Source organism: Lontra canadensis, unplaced genomic scaffold, assembly GCF_010015895.1.
Source record: "Lontra canadensis isolate GAN:19392208 unplaced genomic scaffold, GSC_riverotter_1.0 scaffold25, whole genome shotgun sequence".
In the NCBI taxonomy this organism is placed as follows: Eukaryota; Metazoa; Chordata; class Mammalia; order Carnivora; family Mustelidae; genus Lontra; species Lontra canadensis.
In genome coordinates this window covers 10,333,194-10,353,063 of record NW_022631019.1, presented here as the reverse complement: position 1 = coordinate 10,353,063, position 19,870 = coordinate 10,333,194, and the positions used below count along the sequence as shown (strand labels likewise).

Here is a 19,870-nt window from a genome sequence, read left to right as displayed (position 1 = left end):
AGATGCTGGATCGAATCCTGGCTCTGTCCTTTTGTAGCTGTTTGGCCTGCAGGTCACTCCTCTGTTCTCATGTGCAGAACAGATAAATAACAGTACGCTGTGCCGTTCTGGGAGTAAGAGATAAAAAGCTCCAAGAAGGGGCCCTGCACCGCACACACGTTGGCGGGCCGCTCTGATCCCATCACGGAGGATGGCTGGCCCCGCTGAGGAGGGGTGGGAAAGGAAGACAAGGGAGAGGGCATCTTGGGCTCCAACCACCCCATCCCCCCGTCCCCCAGGAGCCCTCCCCACCCATCACTTGGCAGGAGGGGCTGGAGGCCATGGAACCTACAAGCACAGCAGGGCAGCACAGTGTAACGCGTTCCTGATTATTCTCCAGCCCAACGGAGCAGCTGCTCCAGGAAGAAATAAAATATGCTTTGCATACTTTAAATGTTTCACTTATGAAAACTGGGAGGGCCGCCTTTCTAAATTGTTCAGCAATAAAGTCAGTAACGAGCACCGTTCGCTGGTCTCATGCTGAAGCCCAGGTCCAGGAGCCTGCTGGTGGTGGGGAGGGAGGGCGGGCAGGCCGGCCGCCAGCATGGAGCCCGCTGGGCCTTCTAGAAGGCGCCATCTGGGATTTCTCAGAGGGGCACTGGGAGCACATCCTGGTGTCCTAATGTGAAATTGGATCCTCCCTCTGGAAGCCAAGCCCCGGGCAAGCTGGGGGGCAGAGGGGAGGGCCCTTCCGGCCTGGGACATTTTCCCACACTCCAAGGGCGCCCCCGTTTCTAGCCAATCGAGTTAATTGCAAAATTACCTTGGACTGAGAAAGAGCAGGCCTATCCCACCAGGGACTGGTTCACAGGAGACCCTCCTATGTGGTCTCCAGCATGGCTGGATTTCAACAACCTGCTGCTAGAAGGCCAGGCACAGGGCTCAGCATTCCAGAGACCGGTGGGGGGTGTGGGGGGCTCTCCGTGCAGGGTACAGGTCCAGTGCAACCCCCCGCCCCAAGCAACCTCAGAGGGTGGCAGATACCCTTTTACAGAGGAGGGCACTAAAGCACAAAGGACCTGTCCCAGGGCCCAGACCTAGGAAGTGGTGGACCACTGTCACCGGGTCAGCTGGCTTCCCCATCCAGTAGGTCTTCGAATGCCACAGGGTCCCCCAATCCCAAATCCTGACACGTACAACTCAAAAGCAAGGCACACTAACCAGAGAGGCCAGAGGGAGGCCTGCCTGGCCCAGAACGGTGCGGCATCTTCCGCACAAAGGAGGCTGTGCTTTGGCCTGATGTTGCCGAGCTGAATATGGCACTTTTAACTTTTTCCTCAAAAGTGCCCTCACTTCTGTTATGTTTTTCATCCTAACCTCCTGGGACTATGGCAGTGGTGGGTTTTATCGTCCTTGTTCAGGGCGGTACACCCGAGGCCCAAGGAAGAGCTCCTCGCCTCCTTCAGACCCTCCCCGAGCCCCTCCTCCCTCCCCACCCGTGCAGACTCCCAAGTGCAGCCCCACGTCTCTGGTCTGCTCTGTCCTCCCTATCCTCCTAGCCTCCTCCCCAGCCCCACCATCTATTTAAAGGGCTGAGGGGACCCACGAGCCCAGAGTAGTCCATCCTGGCCCCAGAGGCCTTTGTGGTAATGGATTCCTAGACATCAAAGCAGGGAAACATGTTCCTCCTCCCATCAGACTACAACCTTCAGGACTAAAAGTGAACAAACCTGATTAGAAAAACACCCCCGCTTCACTTGGGGGGTTTCAGCAGTATGGGCTGCAACTCAAACACATAATCAAGGCAGAAAAATATGGGCTTTACTGGGGGTCGAGAATGCCTTCCTGCCACATCTGTGAAGAGAACTGCTTCCCCCACAGGCAAACTCGACCCCACACAGAACCTGCATGAAACCTGCCTTTCGGTTTTGACAAATGCTAGCTGAGCACCTCGACCGCTGGTCTAAGTGGCTAGAAACATCACAGGGGTGAGGCAGTCTGGGTTGGAGTCCCAGCCCCTCCAGAATTTCCCTGTGCCTCGGTTCCCTCATCTGTAAAATGGGACAACAGCAGTACCTAACTTATAGAACGTTGTGAGGGTGAGATGAGTGACTGTCCTCGTACAGGGACTACACACCAAAGAACTGCTTGGCACAGGCCAAATGAAACATGCCTGCTGGTTCTCTTCCTCCCTCCCCCTCCTGGGAGCCACTGCCTTCTGGCTCTGAGACCAGCCCCTACCTGGCAGCCCGGTCCTAGATCCCCAGGGGCTTCTCCTGGAAACTCCTGGCCCGAGCCTCCTGCTAGAACATTCTCCACGGACAGGTCTCCAGAGCTACCAGGCTGAGTGGCCCACGACGAGATCCTGATCTGGAAGGCCCAGGCCCGGGAAGCCCCCTCTCTCTCTTGCCACCCACCACCCTCACTTTCTTGTGTATGAACTGAAAAAGAAAGAGTTGTAACTTGAACTCGGGCTTTGAGCTGCGGCCAGCTTGCCACCAAACACCCCCCCCCACCCCCAACTCCCCCCTTCCTGGGCCCCTCCCCCCACTCTGGCTGTCTGGCCCACTCCACCAACATTTCGCAAAGGTCAAATGCTGATTCCACTCTGCGTGCTGCCTCTTGGGAGAGCAGAGGAGAAAACTATTCGAAAAATGTAAATTGAAAAAAACCCCATGGCCCTCCACCCCCCACCCCTCCACACACACAGTCGCATACGAGCTTACTCCCTCTCTCTCTTTCTCTCTCACACACACACACACACACACACACACACACACACGGCCATACCCAATCCCACAGAACACGTGACCATGTCCAGCTCCTCTTAAGAGAGATAGGAGGACAAAGAGACGAGGCAGAATTTTCACCAGTGGTGACCAACCTCCCCCCGCCGCCACCCCAGGCTGCTTTCCTTGGAGGAATACAAAGGACCCTGCCAACAAGGACATCTCTGCAGACCACCAGCCTCCACGTCCTCCTCAAGCACCACCTGGCAGGACGAACAGGTTGCGGATCCCGCCACCTAGCATGGCCCTGACCTGTGCTCAGGGGCCCACGTGAGCTGAAGCCAGCCCAGGGCACAAGGCCAGGGCAAGGACGGCCTTAGGTCAGGCCACCCACTCCCCATTCCCCCTGCACAGGACCATGCTCTCTTTGGCCAGAGATGCTTTCAAGACCGAACATGCTTTTCCTTGAAGTCTCTCCTCCCCATACCCTTCCTTTCCCCACTCCCCGGGGAGAATATGACATCCAGTGAGCAGGTTCTGGGTCTGGCTGCTTCCGGCCCAGCGTGCGCTTGAATCAAGGAATGAATGGCAGTCAGAGCACAGACCCTGCCTATGACCGGTGTGGAGGGGGCCCAAGGCCTTTTGTTGGTCTCTACATCATAGGCTAAGTCAGCCTCCTCCTGCCCTACTCTCTGGAGCTGAACTACTAGATCTTTTCTCTTTCTTCTTCCAACTCCACAAACTCCACGCCTGGGTGTCCAGGCCTTGGGCCGGGACCTCTTTTCGGACGCACCTGAAATCCTCTGATCACTCAGGGCTGCTCGAGGGGGAAGGAGAACAGACATGCGTCCTTGGGGTGTACAGAACTGGCGGGGTGGGGGATGGTAAAACAAAACACAACACAACACACAGGCCACTTTGTGCTTCCGCGGTTGGACAAAGCAGCAGAAAGTAAGCCAAATGCAGTGGCCTAATGAGGAGCAGGTGTCTGCATTGTAATTTGACTTGTAGTAAGAAGCAGCCCCATGTCCTGTAGGCATGCTGTCGTGACCCCTGGAATTACAGGCTGGTCACCAGCCAGGACAGTGAGGTCACTCCTTCAGGGGTAGACGGCATGTAGCTGCAGATACTCCATGCACCGAAAATTAAAAAAAAAAAAAAAAAATCCAAGGCAAGGTCTGGTTACTTCTCAGCCATAAAAAAGCTTATAGACTAGGAAGTTCAAACCCAGGAGGCCAAAGGACAGGGGACAGCACCCCTCTGGTCCTCTGGCAGGTCAGTACAGCATCCAGCAATGGCCACGGGCAAGGCCAAAGAGTGTTCAGCTAAGGTCCTTTCAGTAATCATGAAAATTAACCCAGGATAACCCGACTGCCCAGGAAGTTGTGCCTGCCCCCAACCTCCGGAGAAAGCTGTAAATCTCCTTCCAAATGAGCATTTTCTATGGGTGCACACCTGCAAAAAGCTAATTTGGGGGATAGAGGGGGAACACCAGACTCCTAACCTGGGCTGGCCTGGCCTAGAAGGTGGGCAGCTGATTCAAACATTTCTAGGCAGACACTCAATCTCCTTTGTCAACTGGTCTGCAAGTAACATATTGTTTTTCTCCTCCACCTCTGTCTTCCTCTTTTTGTAATCTCTTGGCTGCATGAAAATGTTCGCAGGACCTCTTGGCAAGCAGCTGTTTATTTGGCCACGGACACTGCTTACGGACCACAAAAGGAGACCGTGAACTTGTCACTGGATGTGTTTCGGTTCCTTTTGATCTAGGGGCTGTTGGCAAGGGGGTGGGTGGTGCAGGGAGGGCTGCAGAGAATGGGAAAGGATGGTGGCCCAACTGCACAGCCCTGACCTAGGCTATTGTCCCGGTCCTGCCTGTCCTAATGGCATCCCATGGAGTCTCTAGCTGCCTCTCTCCCCGCCTCGCTCCCAGTGGGTACCACTGAGGTCTTCAGGCTCCTGCTCAGTCCTCCTAAACAAACATCAGGAGATCCAGGAAGACACAGCTCAGTGTGGGGAACGCTCTGTTGGAAGGAGATGTGAGGCTGGGCAAGCTCGGTGGACCAAGGCGAAAGGTGTCCACCTGCCTGCCCCCTATCCCCAGCACGATCTGCTCTGTCCCGACGGGGAAGAAAGACATCAGGGGAATGAAGCTGGGGTGCGGGATGGTATATAGGATCCTGTGCCACGGCGGCTGTCTTCCCATGTCAGAGGGGCTCTCGCATCAACAAAGTGGATTTAGTGTGTAAGATCGTCACACAGTAGGACATGGGCCAGTGGAAGGATGCTACAATGATACCCACTGTTGGGCCCCACATAATGGTGAATGCTTACCACTGATCAAAACTTACAGGGGCTGTCTGGAAAGGGAGTGAGTTTCCCATCCCACAAGGCATCTCCGCTTAGGAGGACTGGACATGATGAGTCCTTTGTTGTCCTTGCCCCCAAATTCTCTAAGTCAGCCCCCTCCCCACAATGTGGAAGGAAACGGCTTCACAGATCAGGGATCCTGCCCACCTGCCCAGATGTAGTGGATTGGACCAGAAAAGTCATCTGATGCTGAGTCTGCTGAACTATTGGTCAGGCAGGGACCAATCAGATTCTCTCTCTCCGGCATTTAAGGGGTTGCAAGCATGGAACCCAGGCAGAGGAGTAAGGCCAGGGAGGGCAGCTGGGGAGAATCCCTGGGTGGAGAGAGGAGGGAGGTGGGATGCAGAGGGTACTGCCCAGGCTCCCAGGGTTCATGTCCAGACCCCACATGGCTGGTCTTGGACTTCTCCAGGTTGCCTGCTGTGTCCTCACCACAAGCCCTGCTCAGACTGGGGCTCCTTCCGGGAGGCACCTTCTCACACCTGAAGCACCAGAGCATCCCTGGCCGGAAACGCTGCAAGCGGGAGCACAGCCTCCCTGCAGGATGTGGGGCTGGGCCAAGGCTCAGCGACTGTCACTGGAACCTGGCATTCCTGAAGCTGCTAAGCTGGGGGGGTGGTGTTGGTCAAGACCCAGGACTTCCCAAAGGCCAACTCACATTCCCTCTGACCAGGGGGTTCCCGCATGGCCCGGGCTCCCCAAGCACTTCCCATCATCACTGCTCAGCACAGTGCCCTGACCTGACCGTATGCCACAGACAACAAGGCTCAAAGCTCTGTCATGGCCAAGAGTCTCATGTCCCAACAGGCAGAGAGCCCGGTGGGCATTCAAGCTTATATACACTCATCCGACCCTGTGGGAAGATGCTTCCAATACTGCCAATGCCAAGCCCAGGCTTAATAAACATTTTATTATTTGCAACCCATTTAAGATGGCTTATTAATAAAGCAGTGCCTTATTAAGTACCTACTGTATACCTGGCCGTGCAGGGTGGATATCGTCATTTCCATGACAGGATGAGGAACCTGAGGCTCAGAAAGATAAAGCAGCTCCCCCAAGAGCCCCTCACAGGGATACCCACAATTTATCAGTCTCTGACAAACTGCTGTGGGACACCTGCCTCCGAGTAGGGAAACAAAGCCCTAGCAGATGCAGTCTCCAGAAACTCTCCCTGACAGGAGCTTACCCCACCCCAACGACTGTTATCTCCCACTGATCATTGATCCTGGACTTGTGCTATGGGGGCATCTGTCCGGGGAGCCTCGCATCTCTCCAGCACCCATTCTGGTATAAAACTAACACAAACAATGTTTACCGATCACCTACTATGTGCCAAGGTCCATGCTAAAGACTGTAGAAATCATCTCATTTAATCTCCATGAAACCTCTACTAGGTAGCGAGAGCCTTCCCAATTTACAGATGGAGAAACTGAGGCTCAGAAGGATTAAAGAAGCTTGCTCAAGGTCCGCACTGTTGGAACCATCTGCACACAGGCAGTCTGGCGTTACAGCCCTGAGCACTTGGGACATGCCTCTGATGTCCCTACAGTGAGAGCCCTGGGTCCGGGTACTTATGTTAGTAGGTACTTACTTATGTTACTCGCTAACGCTCCTCCATGGGGCAGATACCCAAGGAAATGTGGAACCAGCACCTGCACCCTCTAACAATGATAGGCACAGAGGCAAGCTAACCATCCCTTTTTCTAAATTCTTACCTTCCAGCTGCCCACTCCCTGCTTTGCTGTGAGAAGGTAGCATCTGTCTGCTGGGTATGGTTTCAGGTCATCTCTAAGGGGAATCAATCAGTGCTTTCCAGGGAGATGGCCAAGCTCTACACACAGAGCCTGGAAAATCTGACTCCCAGTGGAGAGGCTGAGAGAAGCCAGATGCCATCTGGAGTGCCCAGGGGCCAGCTGCTGCCACTGACCTCAGGGTGCTCAGCAACATCGGGGATGCAGCAAGAGGCTGGCAAGGGGAACATCACATCATGCATTTATGCAGGCCCAAATCAACCCCACCCAGGCCCCTGCTCAGGAAGCCAACAGAGGCAGGGTCCTTCTAAGAGCCCATCTGGGACAGGTGTGACCAAAGAGGTACACACAGAGGAATGTAAAAGGAGGGGTCCTAATAACATATGACTGGGAGACTGAGAAGGGAGCTGAGAGGTGGTCCTCAGAGAGAAAGAATGAATGATTAATAGAAGAAAAAACACAGCTCCTCCACATGGGTGTAGAAGAGGACCCAGCCCACAGTAGCTGCTCAAGAAAACCTGCAACATCTTTAACCGACAGGGTCCACATCCAAGGCTTTCCTTTCAACCTCATGACACCTAGCAAGGGGCATAGACAAGCACCTGCTAAAGGAATCAGCTCACACCCCACAGCACTCAGCTCCCACATTTGCCTTGGGGCTTCCATTTCCAGTCCATCCTCCCTGACTTTCCTCTGGCTAACATCCAACTTGGGAGTTTCCCTGGGGGCTTACAACCCCCATCCCAACTAACTCCAGGGCAGGGTGCAGACCCAGACCAGGTGATTGGTTCAGAGCTGTCACATGATTACAGCTAGGCCAATGATAATCAGTCCTGGGATTTCTGGAAATCCCAGTGAAAGACTTTCTGCCCTGGGATCTAGAAAGGTAAGTGTGACTCAGACTTGTGAGGGGTCATTTCTGATACCAGAAAGGATAACGCCCAAACAGATGAAAGGAGAGCTGGGAGATGACATCATTTGAGCACCTGGATGCAGCTATGCCTGGAGCTAGCTTTATCTCTATCTCAGTTATGCGGAGCTATTGATTTTCCTCTCTATGAGTCTGCTTCAGTTGTGTTTCTATTATTTGTAACTCAGCAGGTCCTGCAACTACATGACTCTCTAGGCAGGTGGTAGGAAAGTAAGAAGGGCAAACAATACAAAATTTTTTCACGTACAGTTTTTGAGCAGTAAGCATGGATCTCTCTGAGCCTCAGGTGCCACTCTGAATGACAGTGATCACACCTCCCTACCTCCTAGGGTGAACGGGAAAGTCACTGAACCCCTGTAACCTGTTATCTCTAGCATGTTACAGCCAAGAGCAGCAGGAAGCCCGCAGCCCTGGGAGGGAACCTGCTGTCAGGGATGCCTGTGCAGAGTTCCCCCAGCTGAGCCTCTGGCTGGAGTTTGCTGAGCTGTCCCACGACCCTCCCACTTCATAAGGGACCAGCCCAAGCCCTGGGAGGCAGCCACGGGGAGCCCTGGACAGAAGGGGTGTGCCTGGCCTTTCAATGGATCAAGTCCCTCTGTGACTGCTCACCTCAGAAGCTGCCATGCCCCAGCAGAGGATGGGGACAAGGGACACTGCAGCGTGCCCGGCAGTGGGGACAGGAGAGTAACAGCTACGGTGGGCTCCAGTCGGACCCCAGCTGGACATTCGGCTGAATCTTACTTTCTCAGCTTCCTGTCTCTATGGCTTGGGACGAGTTTCTTTATTTCCCCGTGCCTCAGGGACTTCGTCTGTAAAATGGGGTGATTAATGCATCAATTTATCTGGGTTGTTGAATGTAGGCAATCCTGCCAAGCAGGAGTTCCCAGGTCAGGTTCCCCCGCATGGTTTCCACCTGATTGTACACAAGTGACGTCAGACCTCCGAGGGCATGTTTAAGGTGATGTGGGGGACGGAGGAGAAGCAGAGTCCCTCTGAGCACACAAGTGCTCAGGACACTGGTTCATCGACGCCGCAAACAGCAAGTCTCCAAAAGGGACCCAGGGAACAGGACTAATGCGTCAGCCCAGGAAGCCGAAGGCAGAGCTGGCTCAGGGACAACGAGAGGGCGGGGTTCTGCCCCCAGAGGTCATCAGGGCCGGCTGCAGACGGAGGCCCAGTCACCTTGGAGAGGCGGTCACACAGGGACACACCTGATGCCCACCCCAAGAGCCTGGCATGTAGAGAGGGAAGAGGAGCTGCGGGTTGTTTCAAACACCAGCTGCTCAAATACACAACAAAACCTCTTCTTCTTCCTTAGTTTTATTTATTTGAGAGAGACGGTGTATGTGGGGGAGGGGGAGACCATCTGACCTCTTCTAACCAGGTCCCAGCTAGCTCTAGTGTCCAGCTAATAGAACTCTGGCTCATGTTTGAGGACGAAGCAGCAAACAATGACAAGGCTCAGCAATGCAACGGATTCTTACCTTCCTTAACCCAAGCCAGGAAAGCTATCGGGGGGGAGGGGGGGTTCAGGCTCTGAGTTAGAACCCTGAGGGTCTGCAGAAGCCTGATTCTAAAAAAGGAGTCATCTGGGTCCCATGTGCCCTGTTCACCAAAGTGGGGAAGCAGAAAGGCATTTTAGGAAATTTTCAGGGACACCCAAAACACGGAGTTTTCCGTGTCTGATTCTCTGAAAATACCCTTGACTTGAAGCGAGCGGGGAGGACTGTGTTTGATCTACAATCATATCCTCGCTACTTAAGAAGGATTCTGACCCAGGCGGGTACACCACAAATACTGGCAGGACAAATGGAAGAAAAGAACGTCAGTGAATCTGGAGCCTGCAGCACACACCGAAACACCTGTTTATAGAGACACAGTGACCAGGCGACCAGAGGACAAGGACAGCTGGAGAAGCAAACGGACTCATCACTGACACCTCAGACCCGGGCTGAGAACGAAGGTGGGTGGGCACTACCCAACTCACGTTCTTCATCGGTCCTCTTCCTGCCTCAATCTTTCAGCTGCCTCCAAATTCCAGAAGAAAAGAGGGATATATTTACTGACCCCTGAAAACCCAGACAGCGACTAGTGGGGGCTGCAGGGGTTCTCCAGGTGCTGCCCTACCTGCCAGGAGGGGCTCCTCCAAAGGTGTGCCAGTATATCGGCCAGATTAAACTTCTCCTAAGGTCCTGCCAGCTCAGACATTCATGGGTACGTGTTTCCTCCCAGATGGGGCATTTCCTGGAGCGCTGCTCTGTGCTCCAGGCGAACACAGAAGGAGACAGATATCTGGGTGCCCCTATGGTCCCTGTCCCCTCAAAGGTTCCAGTTCAGAGGACAACCCCAGGGTTACACTCAAGAAATGCCCTGGTCCACATGACGAAGGTCTGTGGCAATGAACAAGAAAGGCTTTGCGGAAGGGCCAGGGGCCCAGGACAGGATGGAATTTGGACTCAGTGTGGGGTGGAGAGGCAACAGAAGTAAGGAGGAGAAGGCAAGGGGTGGGAGTGGGGACAGTGAGGAGACGCTGAGTAGAGACTGTTGAATGTTCGTGGTCCCCGGCACTAAGCTCAGGCTTGGCAGACCCGGAGAGAGGCTGAGGGAGTCTGTCCTTCTGGTTCAAGGTCTAAGGGTGCTAGACAGAAAAACCTTCCTCTAGAGTGTAGGCACCAACGGGCAGAAACGATTTGGCTCAGCTGGTCAGCCCCAGACACCTAGTCGCCTGAGTATCTCTAACCAGGGAGTAACTGAACGTGGAAAAAATGAGCAGGTGTGATTTTAAACAGGTGCTCAGCTAGAATCCGAGGTCTGGGTCAGTCCAAGCAGCAGCTATTGCCCAGAGACATGAATGAGCGGGGAGGGAGGGAGCAGGGCCAGAAGGTCAGTGAAGGCAGAGGGGGTCAAAGGCCAGGCAGGTGATGCCTTAGCTGCTGGGAGGGCACATGTTCCCCCAGTGGGGTGGGGTAGGGGGGTCACGTGCCATATGGCAGCAAGAGTGTCAAGAAGCCACTGGGATATGGCCCGGGTACCAACTGTCCTGGTTTGCCAGGGACCGAGGTGTTTCCCACGGTATGGGACTTCCAATGCTGAAACCAGGAAAGTTCTGGCAACCCTGAATGCGCTGGCTACCCGAGGCACAGGTCTGCCCTCACCAGCATCCCAGAGGGACCAAGATTGCTGCTGGTACAGGAATCTCATCTCATGGAACAGGGAAACTGAGGCAGAGAGGCGCGTGACCTACAGAAGGGAGGTCCCACAGGGCGTAAGCAGCATGGCGAGCTGGAACATTATGGCCTCCACCTTCCTTGCTTTCTCTGCACACTGGGAAGACGCGAGACACACAAGTGCCTTCTGCTAAGCACAGCTGTGAGCTGTGCCAACTTCCTCTGAGCCAATGGACCCTGGGAGGGGAGCACCAGAGCTCCTGTCCCCAAGAGGGGTCCCAGGGAAATGGGCCCATCTGGCCCTCTGCTCCTCGGAGATTCTGGCCCAGGATGAGTGGGTGGCCACCACCTGGGACCCTGGAGGGGATGGGGGTGCTGTCGGCTGCTGCTCTGCTTGCCTCCCTAGGACATCCCCATTAGGGTGACCCCTTGGGGGAAGGCCAGGATCCCCAAAGGCCTTTGTGAAATGCAGACGCATCATGTAAAGCCACACACCCTGCAGCCCTTGGGTTTAAAAGGGTCTTAGCAGCTCTGGGCAGCCAGTGAGAGAACAGGCCAGGGCACAGGGGAGGTGGAAGGTATAGGGAGAGGGAGGGGAGGATGGAAGAGGGGATTTGGAGGAAAACATAAGCAGGACCTTCCTAGAGCAGTCCTGCTCAGTGACTGGCCTTCAAAAGCATCCCCTCCGTCGGCTGGGTAAGACCCAGACTCCTGGGCCCACCCATGTTTCCGATTCTGCAGGTCTGGGCTGGGCTGAGAATTTGCATCACCATCAAGTTCTCAGCAAAGCCAACGCTGCTGGTCTCCGCACCCGTCTTGAGAATGGCTGGCCTGGGGCATGGGGCTATGGCGGGGGGTGTTGGGGTAAGGGCAAAGGGACACGGGCGCTGATGGGTCACTGGGGGCTGGGAAGACCCACGGAGGTCAAGTTGGAAGATGCTGGAGGCCTTGACCCTCACACTTCAGAGAGGGACAGAATCACCCGGTGGTGGAGGGAACTTGTTTCAAATGCAGATTTGTGGGCCCATCCCCAGATATTTTTGACTGTGAGGGTCTGCTGGGGGGCCGGGGAACTTAAAAACCACATTGAGCTCTGAGCGATTCTGATGCAGGCTGTCCAGGGGCCGTGAGGAGAAGCTTAGCAGCCTCAGAGCGCCACAGTGGAAACGCTCACTTCGTAGGCCTCGTGAGCTGCGATGGGCCACAGAGACCTCTGCAGGCCCCTTTCCTGGCCCGAGGCCAGCTGTGCCAGCCACGACAGCAGCCACTCGCCACATGGAGCCTTTGACAATGAAATAAAGTGTGAAATTCAGTTCTGCTGTCATACGAGCTACGTTTTAAAGCCAGTGGCTACCATATAGGACAGGAGCGGTCTAGAACGTTGCCATCTTTGCAAAGAGTTTACCAGACAGGTCTGGCCTGGAGAGATCACATTATGCCTGCCTCTGTTTCCCTTTCTCTGAAAAGGGGGCTCCTCCCCTATCTTTCCCAGGATGTAAGAGAAAGAAAAGACTCCACCAAGAGTGACATTTCCAGCCCACCCTTAGAGGCCCCCTGCACCTGCTGGTGGGAGGAGGCGGTCCTGGTTGGCGGGGGCAGCACCCATGTCTGCCCCAGAACCCAAGGATGGTTCTTCTTCCTCCTGGTTGGCTGCCAGAGCTAGACTCCCCAGGGCAATGAGGAGTCCTTAGTAGTTAGCTTAGTAATCACAAATATAGAATGGAAAACAAACTCATAAAAGTCCCAGCAATTCCCCTTCAAAGAAATTGACACCAAACAAAACCAACTACGCCCTAAAAGGTACGGTTAACGCATCACGAAGGCAGAGGTAGGAAGCAGCACAGACTGGACTGAATCACAGAGGAAAGGTAACTGAACTTACTCGCTTCCCCAGACCTCACCAGCGCACGTGAAAGATGGTCATGTTTTCCAGGAAGGAATGGAAAGAACATGAGAGATAAAGCAAGGGGGGGCAGGGGATCTCCGCCTGTGGTTCTGGTAACAGCAGCGTAGGGGCAGGGATGGACAGTTCGTGAGGAGGGCAGGGTCCTGTGGTCACCGCGTCCAGTCCCTACATTAGGCCAACACATAGATGCAAGGTGGCATGCTGGGTTACCAGGAGCCATTACTCAGTGGGGACAGTCACTGTTTGGGATGATGAGAAAGGGCTGGAGACCGATGGTGGTGATGCCTGTCAAGGTATTTAATGCCACTGAATTGCACACTTAAAAATGGTTAAAGGGGTCCATTCTGTGTTATGTAGGTTTTGCTGCAAAAAAGGCAAAAAAGAAAGTGCAAGGTCTGAATTCCACCCTGGATGAACGGAGGCAGGCAATCTTGGAAGCGGGCCTCCGAATCTGCATTGGAGTCCACTGACCCCAGGGGACTCCACTCTCTGCTGGGAATGCCTGACGGAGGGGAGGGCTGCAAGATGGACAAGCACGACGGCTCGCTTTCTAACAGATTCGGAGCACAGGTGTGCCCAGGCAGGGGGCGGGAGGCGGGCTCGCTCTAGAGAAAGAAAAATCGAGGGTTGGCTAGGATGTCCATATACTGACTGTCAACTTCGGGACGCCTGCGGGAAGGGGAAGGAAGCTCTAAGGATTCTGTGAGGGTGCTGGGGGCAAACCAGAGTACGCAGCCTAATTTTCTTACTCTAAAATTAACCCAATCCCAGAAAGGCAAGGGGCAAAGAGGTTCTCAAAGCCAGGTCCATGGAGCCCTTGCCTCACATTCCCCCAGGGCGCTCAATACAAATACAGATTCCCAGGCCCCTCCCCAGACCTACTGGCCAACCTTTAGGGGTGGAGCCCGAGGATCCGGATACTGGCAGGCACCCTGGACCACTGTGATCTCCAGTCTGAAACCCTTTTTAGTGAGTCAAGAGGGATGAGGCAAAGGGGTCAAGAGGGAAGTTCCCAGCTTTGTCAAGATACCGCGTGTATCTGTGAGTCTCCCCATTTGGCCCTGGAAAGCCCCTGACATCTTGCAGGCTGGGCCCTTTGCTCACTCTGGGCCCGTGTCCCCATGTTGTAGAGAGAGCGAACTGACCCATCCCTGCTGCGGGTTCCCTGTCAGGACTCTGCCTGTGTCGGACCTCCTGCGCGGGGCCGGCTGGGCTCTTTGGATTCTGGCTGGTGCTGGAGGGCTGGGTATCTCTCCTGGAGCCAACTGAGCAGCTCTGGGCCCGAGGGGCCTCACTCCCAGCTGCCTCTGGCTGATTGGAAACCAGCGTGTCAAAGACGCCAGGGAGAGAGCCCCGTGACACCTGGCACCGCAGCCTCCACCCAGCGCCCATGTGGCCCTCAGGGAATCGTCAGCTGATGAAGGCTACTGGAGGGAGAAGCAATGGTCCTGGGGCAGACCACATGGCTTCCGGGAACAGCCACCAACTACAACCTCTGTAACTACTTCAGGCCTCAACCCCGTCACCTTTCAGAAGGGGAGGATGCGGGCTACCTTACAGGGGTGGGAGACGACCGACAGGAAGGCAGGTGACAGAGCGACAAGCTCCTGGGTGGCCCTTGGTCAACGCTTCTTCCTCATGAAAAGGACATTCCCCAACAGAAAGACACCTTCTTCCCTGCCTGGGTGCACAGGACTTCAAAGTCAGCAGCGCACTGGTGAGCAGAGCCGTGTGGGCACGGGAAGAAAGCAGACAGGAACTCACAGCGGCTGTTTCTACGTCTCTCCGGGCCCCCGGGGAGAGCTTTCTGAAGCTTCTGGACAATTAAAAGGTACCAAACACACTCCATGCCTGTGATAAAGTTACAGCCCCAACGAGCTGGGCGCCCGCGCCAGCCTCCAGACCCAGGCAGCTACAAAAGAGGAGGCTATCGGCACCTGCAGTCAGGCCACCAGGTGGTAGGTGTCCCCCCCACCAAGCGGTCCCCAAGGCCCAGCACACAGAGGGAGGGTGCCCGCAGAGGGGCGTCCCCCCTGAAACCACCAGCTCCCCTTGACTATAGCCCCCAGGGTGTGGCAGCACCCAGCTCGGGGCAGGACTCGCCCATCTGCCCATCATACCTTTCTGGCTGGTCATTCCTTCCAAATTCGGGGCTGTGCCCGCACCTTTTGGACTAAAGCCACTAGTCAGGGGCTCTGAGGAACCGCCACAACCCGTGTCTTCTAGCTGGCTTCTCCTGAAGGCGTCCAAACAGCAGACCAGAGAAAGCACGAAGTCCCCACCTTCACGGTGGCTGCCCCAAGGGGCACAGAAGGGGTGGTCCTTTTGAATGGGAGTCATTCCTGCCTCTCCCCCTCCGGGACAGGCGCTCCTCTGACACGCTCGGCGTGAAATGCATTTGCGGGGTGTAAATTCATAAAAAAATAACGACACATGCAGGCACGCACACACGCACACACACACACCTTGTAAACACGGCTTGCTATCCTCTCTGGAGTGTTTATAGCCCTTGGTGACTCACAGCAAACACGGCATCCCCACAGTGGCGGCTCTGGCTGGCTTTAATGATATGTCGGCTGCACTTATCTGCTGGGGCGAAAATCTGTGTAAATAGCCGTGTACCTGATTTTCCACTTTTGTCAGCTGGCTGTCATGTGGGTGAGAGGGGGCTCGGTCCAGGCTCGTGCTTGCTGTTTTCCTTGAACCGTGCACTCAGGTGACTCCTGAGATGATTAAGAGGGAAGTAAGCTGCTTTCAGGATGGCTGGAGGGTCCTGGCAAGTCCTCCAGTTAACTCAATGGGAATATCACAAAGAACACAGGGTGTGCATAATGACGCCTTATGGAAATTTCCTGATTATTTAGAAGGCCAGAGAAGCAGCCACCAGTCCTTCAGAACCAGCCAATCTCATCAAGCTCCAATAGCTCAAACTTCAAAAAAATGTTTTAAATTTTACACATACACAGACACAATCAATTTCTTCGGACTCTGGAAAAATGGGAATCCTCCTCCCTCTTACGGTCCTGGTAGCACTGGGCTCCATGAGTAGGAAGGGTGCTAACCACACAGATTCCTGTCCAGCTACTCTGCAGTGGGTAGGATGATCCCACTTTATAGATGGGTAAACTGAGGATTGGGACGTTCAATAACTTGCTCAGGGACACACAGCTCGTAAGCAGAAGATCTGGCAGATCAAACCTGGGGGTTTTTGATTCCAAAGCTGGTGCCCTGTACTCTGCCATGGTGGAAGGAGACTGCAACCCCTGTCACCGAGCAGTCATGCACGGTGAGGGTGCTGGGCCACAGGGGAACACGATCAGAATTGTTTTCAAGAGCGGGGACTTTCACTCCTGCTCAGCTGTCCCGGCTGTCTCTGTCCCACTTGGGTGGCCAAGGACGTCCACAGGAAACCCTGCTAGTCCCACTCGCTGGCTTTTTAAGAGTGTCCCCAGTTCCAATGGGAAGATTTAATCTCACTCGCAACCCTGAGGAAACCCTTTCCAGAAGGGGATAACAGGAGGCCCACCTATTGCTAAAATTGCTAAAGACACACAGATAAGCAAATGCCTGAGTTGCTTAAAACAAGGAATGTCAAGGAGAGGACAACCACCCCCTCCTTCTTTCTAAAGATAAAAATGTAAAGAGAAAATGGACTGTCACGGGGGTCTACGTTTTAGAGATCAATACAAGGTCTTTCCGTAGTGCTGGGAGGGCTACAATCTGGGACACCACAACCAAGTCCTCGCTGGGATACCCCCCCAGGCTGTGTGATCCTGGGCACCCAGTTTCTCCTCCGGGACTGGCAATGGCACCTCCCTGCTGGGGTCCTTGGAGGACTGATTAAGACAACGCATTGCATTTGGTTCACACCATGCCGGGCCCCTGGTAGGGTACAGCAGAGCACTGAGAACCAGCACACAGATCCACAGGGGCCTGGTGCCCTGGGCCAGGGGGCTTTGGGTGAGGGGCTCGAGGAAGCAAGAATCCCAATGACTAAGAGAAAAGGTTGAGGCTGGAAGAGGCTTCATTAGGTCCTGGGACTTTTTTTAAGAGTTAAGGGTTAAGAGAAAAGCTTAAGGAGGCATGGCATCAGAACTGGGCCCGCAAGCCTGGGCAGGCTTCCCATGGGACAGCTAGAGTGCCCAGACTCTGAAGATACGAACTGACCAACAACTTTTCAACAATGACTTGGTGGCTTTGGCTGACCAGGGCCCTTGCCTTAGGGACGCCGCACCCGTGCAGCTCACTTCATTCTCTCTGGCCCCACTACCCCAAGATGGACGGACCAGCGCCCGCTCCCATCCCTCCAACTCCCCAACTCCTCACCTGGCTTTACTTTCCTGTACAGCCCTCCCGTCTCCTGACACATCCTGTGCGTACTTGCCTGCTGGAAATCTCCTCCCACAGATAAGAAGCTCCATGGAAACAGGGGCTGCAGCTGTCCCCTTCGCTACTATAGATCCCTGGCAGCTACCGCGGTGCCTGGCAAGGTAGTGGCTCAAGAAATGTGACGGAATGAATGCACAACCAGAGAAGGAATCCTTCACGTTCACGTCTCTGCCTAAGAAGGCTCAGGGAGCGCCTGCTTTACTCTGGGTCAGGGAGGGGGTCCTGGATGATCTCCCCTTGGGTAGAGTTAGTCCTGTCACGCACCATCAGGGAAACTGAGTTACTGAATATCTCAAGGTCACACAGCTTTGAGGCAGAACAAGGTGCAGACTGAGCACGTGTCTAATTTCTGCATCTCCGGCTCGGGTCCTTAGCCTGCGCACAAAGAATGGTCACCTCCCCTGGAAGGGGCCCCACCCTGGGGGCCAGAGCTGTCACCAGCACAGAGTCCATCACTCTGCAGGTCTCAGGATCCCCTCCGTGAGTAATGTCAAAGTGTCCGGATTCCACCCTGCCAAGCCAGCGGCGCCCCCGCCCTTCCCTCTTCCCTGCACCTCTGAAGGTGCCAATTCCCAGACTCTGTCACCCAGCAGGGTCCTCACTGTTCAGCTCCCTCAACCGAACATCACATTCAGCTGGGGGCCGATGTGCTGAGATCCTGGGAAGAGCCACCTCACAGCCTGGCTGAAATGTTTATTTCAACAACAATTTCAGCTTGTGGTTCTGAGCCAGAAGAGCTCTCATCTGCTTCCCAGAGGAAACCCCTAATAACATCCAAAGGTTCGAGAATCCGTGTCCACGACAGGCTGACCTCAACGCCCAGCCACCACGAAAGTTCTCAGAAACTGCATTTGATCTTTAAAGAACCGGAGAGCAGAAGGGGGTGAAGGGCGGCTGGTGGGGCGGAGAGAACTCCAGACTTGACTGGTGTAGCTGCTGCCTTGATCTTGATTCATGCCAGGGATGCCAACCGTCAATCAGGAGATTTCCACTGCTCTCTGCCCCAAAGGGACACCACGAGGGCCATCGGAGTAACAACCACCCCCCAAGGCCTTGGAGACAGGCGGTTCTCAGCTACACCATGTCATTAAGATATTGTTATTATGAATACACAAATGGAGTCTATGTAGACACAAAGTAAACAGATCTCTCTCCACCCAGCCATCTCCTCCATGTTTACATAATAACAAGCCACTGGCACAACAGTCAGGGCCAATTTCATCTCGACACAGTTCAGGAGGGCAGAGATGGAACGGATAGCATCGCATCCCAACGGGTGCCTCACCACGGAAGCTGGTAACTAACTTTTATGAAACATCAACTATGAACGAGGCAAGGTGATTTGCAGACGCTAGCTCTGGAATGATCAAAATGTTGGGTGACACTAGTTATTATCAGCACTTTTTGGATTGGTAAAATGAGTATCAAAAAGATGAAGCAACTTGCCCAAGCTCTCCTACTTGCTTGTTCTTCGCATCTGGGCTCTTGTTTTACACCAAGCTGTCTTGGCCTCTAACTGCTCTGTGCAGCTGGGAAGGAGGTGGGACTGTCTCCAGCAGGCCCAGCCCCAGGACAAATGGTCCAAGGACTCAAGCTCCTTCCAGGGCTCAGTGTCCCTTTTCTAGACCCTTGGTGACCCAAGACTTCCATGGCTCCAGGACACCAGCACCAGCTCAGCTCATCACCGCCAACTGGTCGGTGGTCCCAGCTCCTGCGGCTATGCCTGTGATTGTCAGGATCCTGTCTCCGTGGGAGACCAAGACAGGCAGCCTGGAATTAGGGGGCATTGCTGCTGGCTTTTTCCTCATAGGAAAGAAATAATTATTAGGTAAATAAGCCTGGTGTTTCCCCGCTGGTTAAGCTTGCTGTCTGGGAGAGGCATTCTGGTGTTAACCCACAGAGAATATTTGAAACTGTGGGACCCTGGGCAAGTTGCTCAAACTCTGGCGTTTTCTGTCTTTATCTTCACGAAGATAACACAGCTTCCCTCCTGTGATAAAATTTTAAGGGCACGCGCCACGTAAATTACGGGAACACAATAGGTATCCAAGAAATAATGAATAACCATGTTGTACGCCCCCTTCCCCTCTTTTTCCTGGAAAAAGTATTCCAACTTCACACTGATGATGACAGACACTTCTTGGAAGCCGCTCTAAAGTCAAGGGGATCCAGGGGTTCCTTTGGGCAAACCCGCCCCCCACCGCCCCCACAAGACGTAACTTGCGGGGGCGGGGGGGCAGTTGAGACCCGAACAGAATGGAATGGGCGCGCCCACTCGGAATATTTTAACATTAAAACGCGGTCCTCAGTTTGGGGCAGATTAGCCAACGATACACAGTCAGACCCTCGCATTGTGTCTGCACCGCCTCGGTATCTTTCAGCATTAGTCCAAGTGGAAGAGAAACCTCTCCTCTCCCAGCAAAAGCGAGCCATCATGTTCCGCTCAAAGGGGCAGCAGTAAAGCAGGGCTCTCCTGGCACTTTGCGGGGCTGCCAGGTGGGTTACAGGTGCGGCGGGAGAGGGGCCGCCCCAACTTCGTGCCGGGCTGGCCCCTTTCCCACGCCTCCCAGGGCAGGTCCCTGGCGCCCCGGCATCTCACAACTCCGGCAGGCGTGGCCTTGACCTGCCCCTGCAGCTCGCTCTGGGGG

General features: G+C 54.5%; 1 protein-coding gene across 4 annotated transcripts in view; it reads right to left on the bottom strand.

The window, feature by feature from the left end:
• Positions 1-19,870, bottom strand: part of KAZN (kazrin, periplakin interacting protein) — a 1,022,442-nt gene that overhangs the window by 121,493 nt on the left and 881,079 nt on the right. The window lies entirely within an intron of this gene.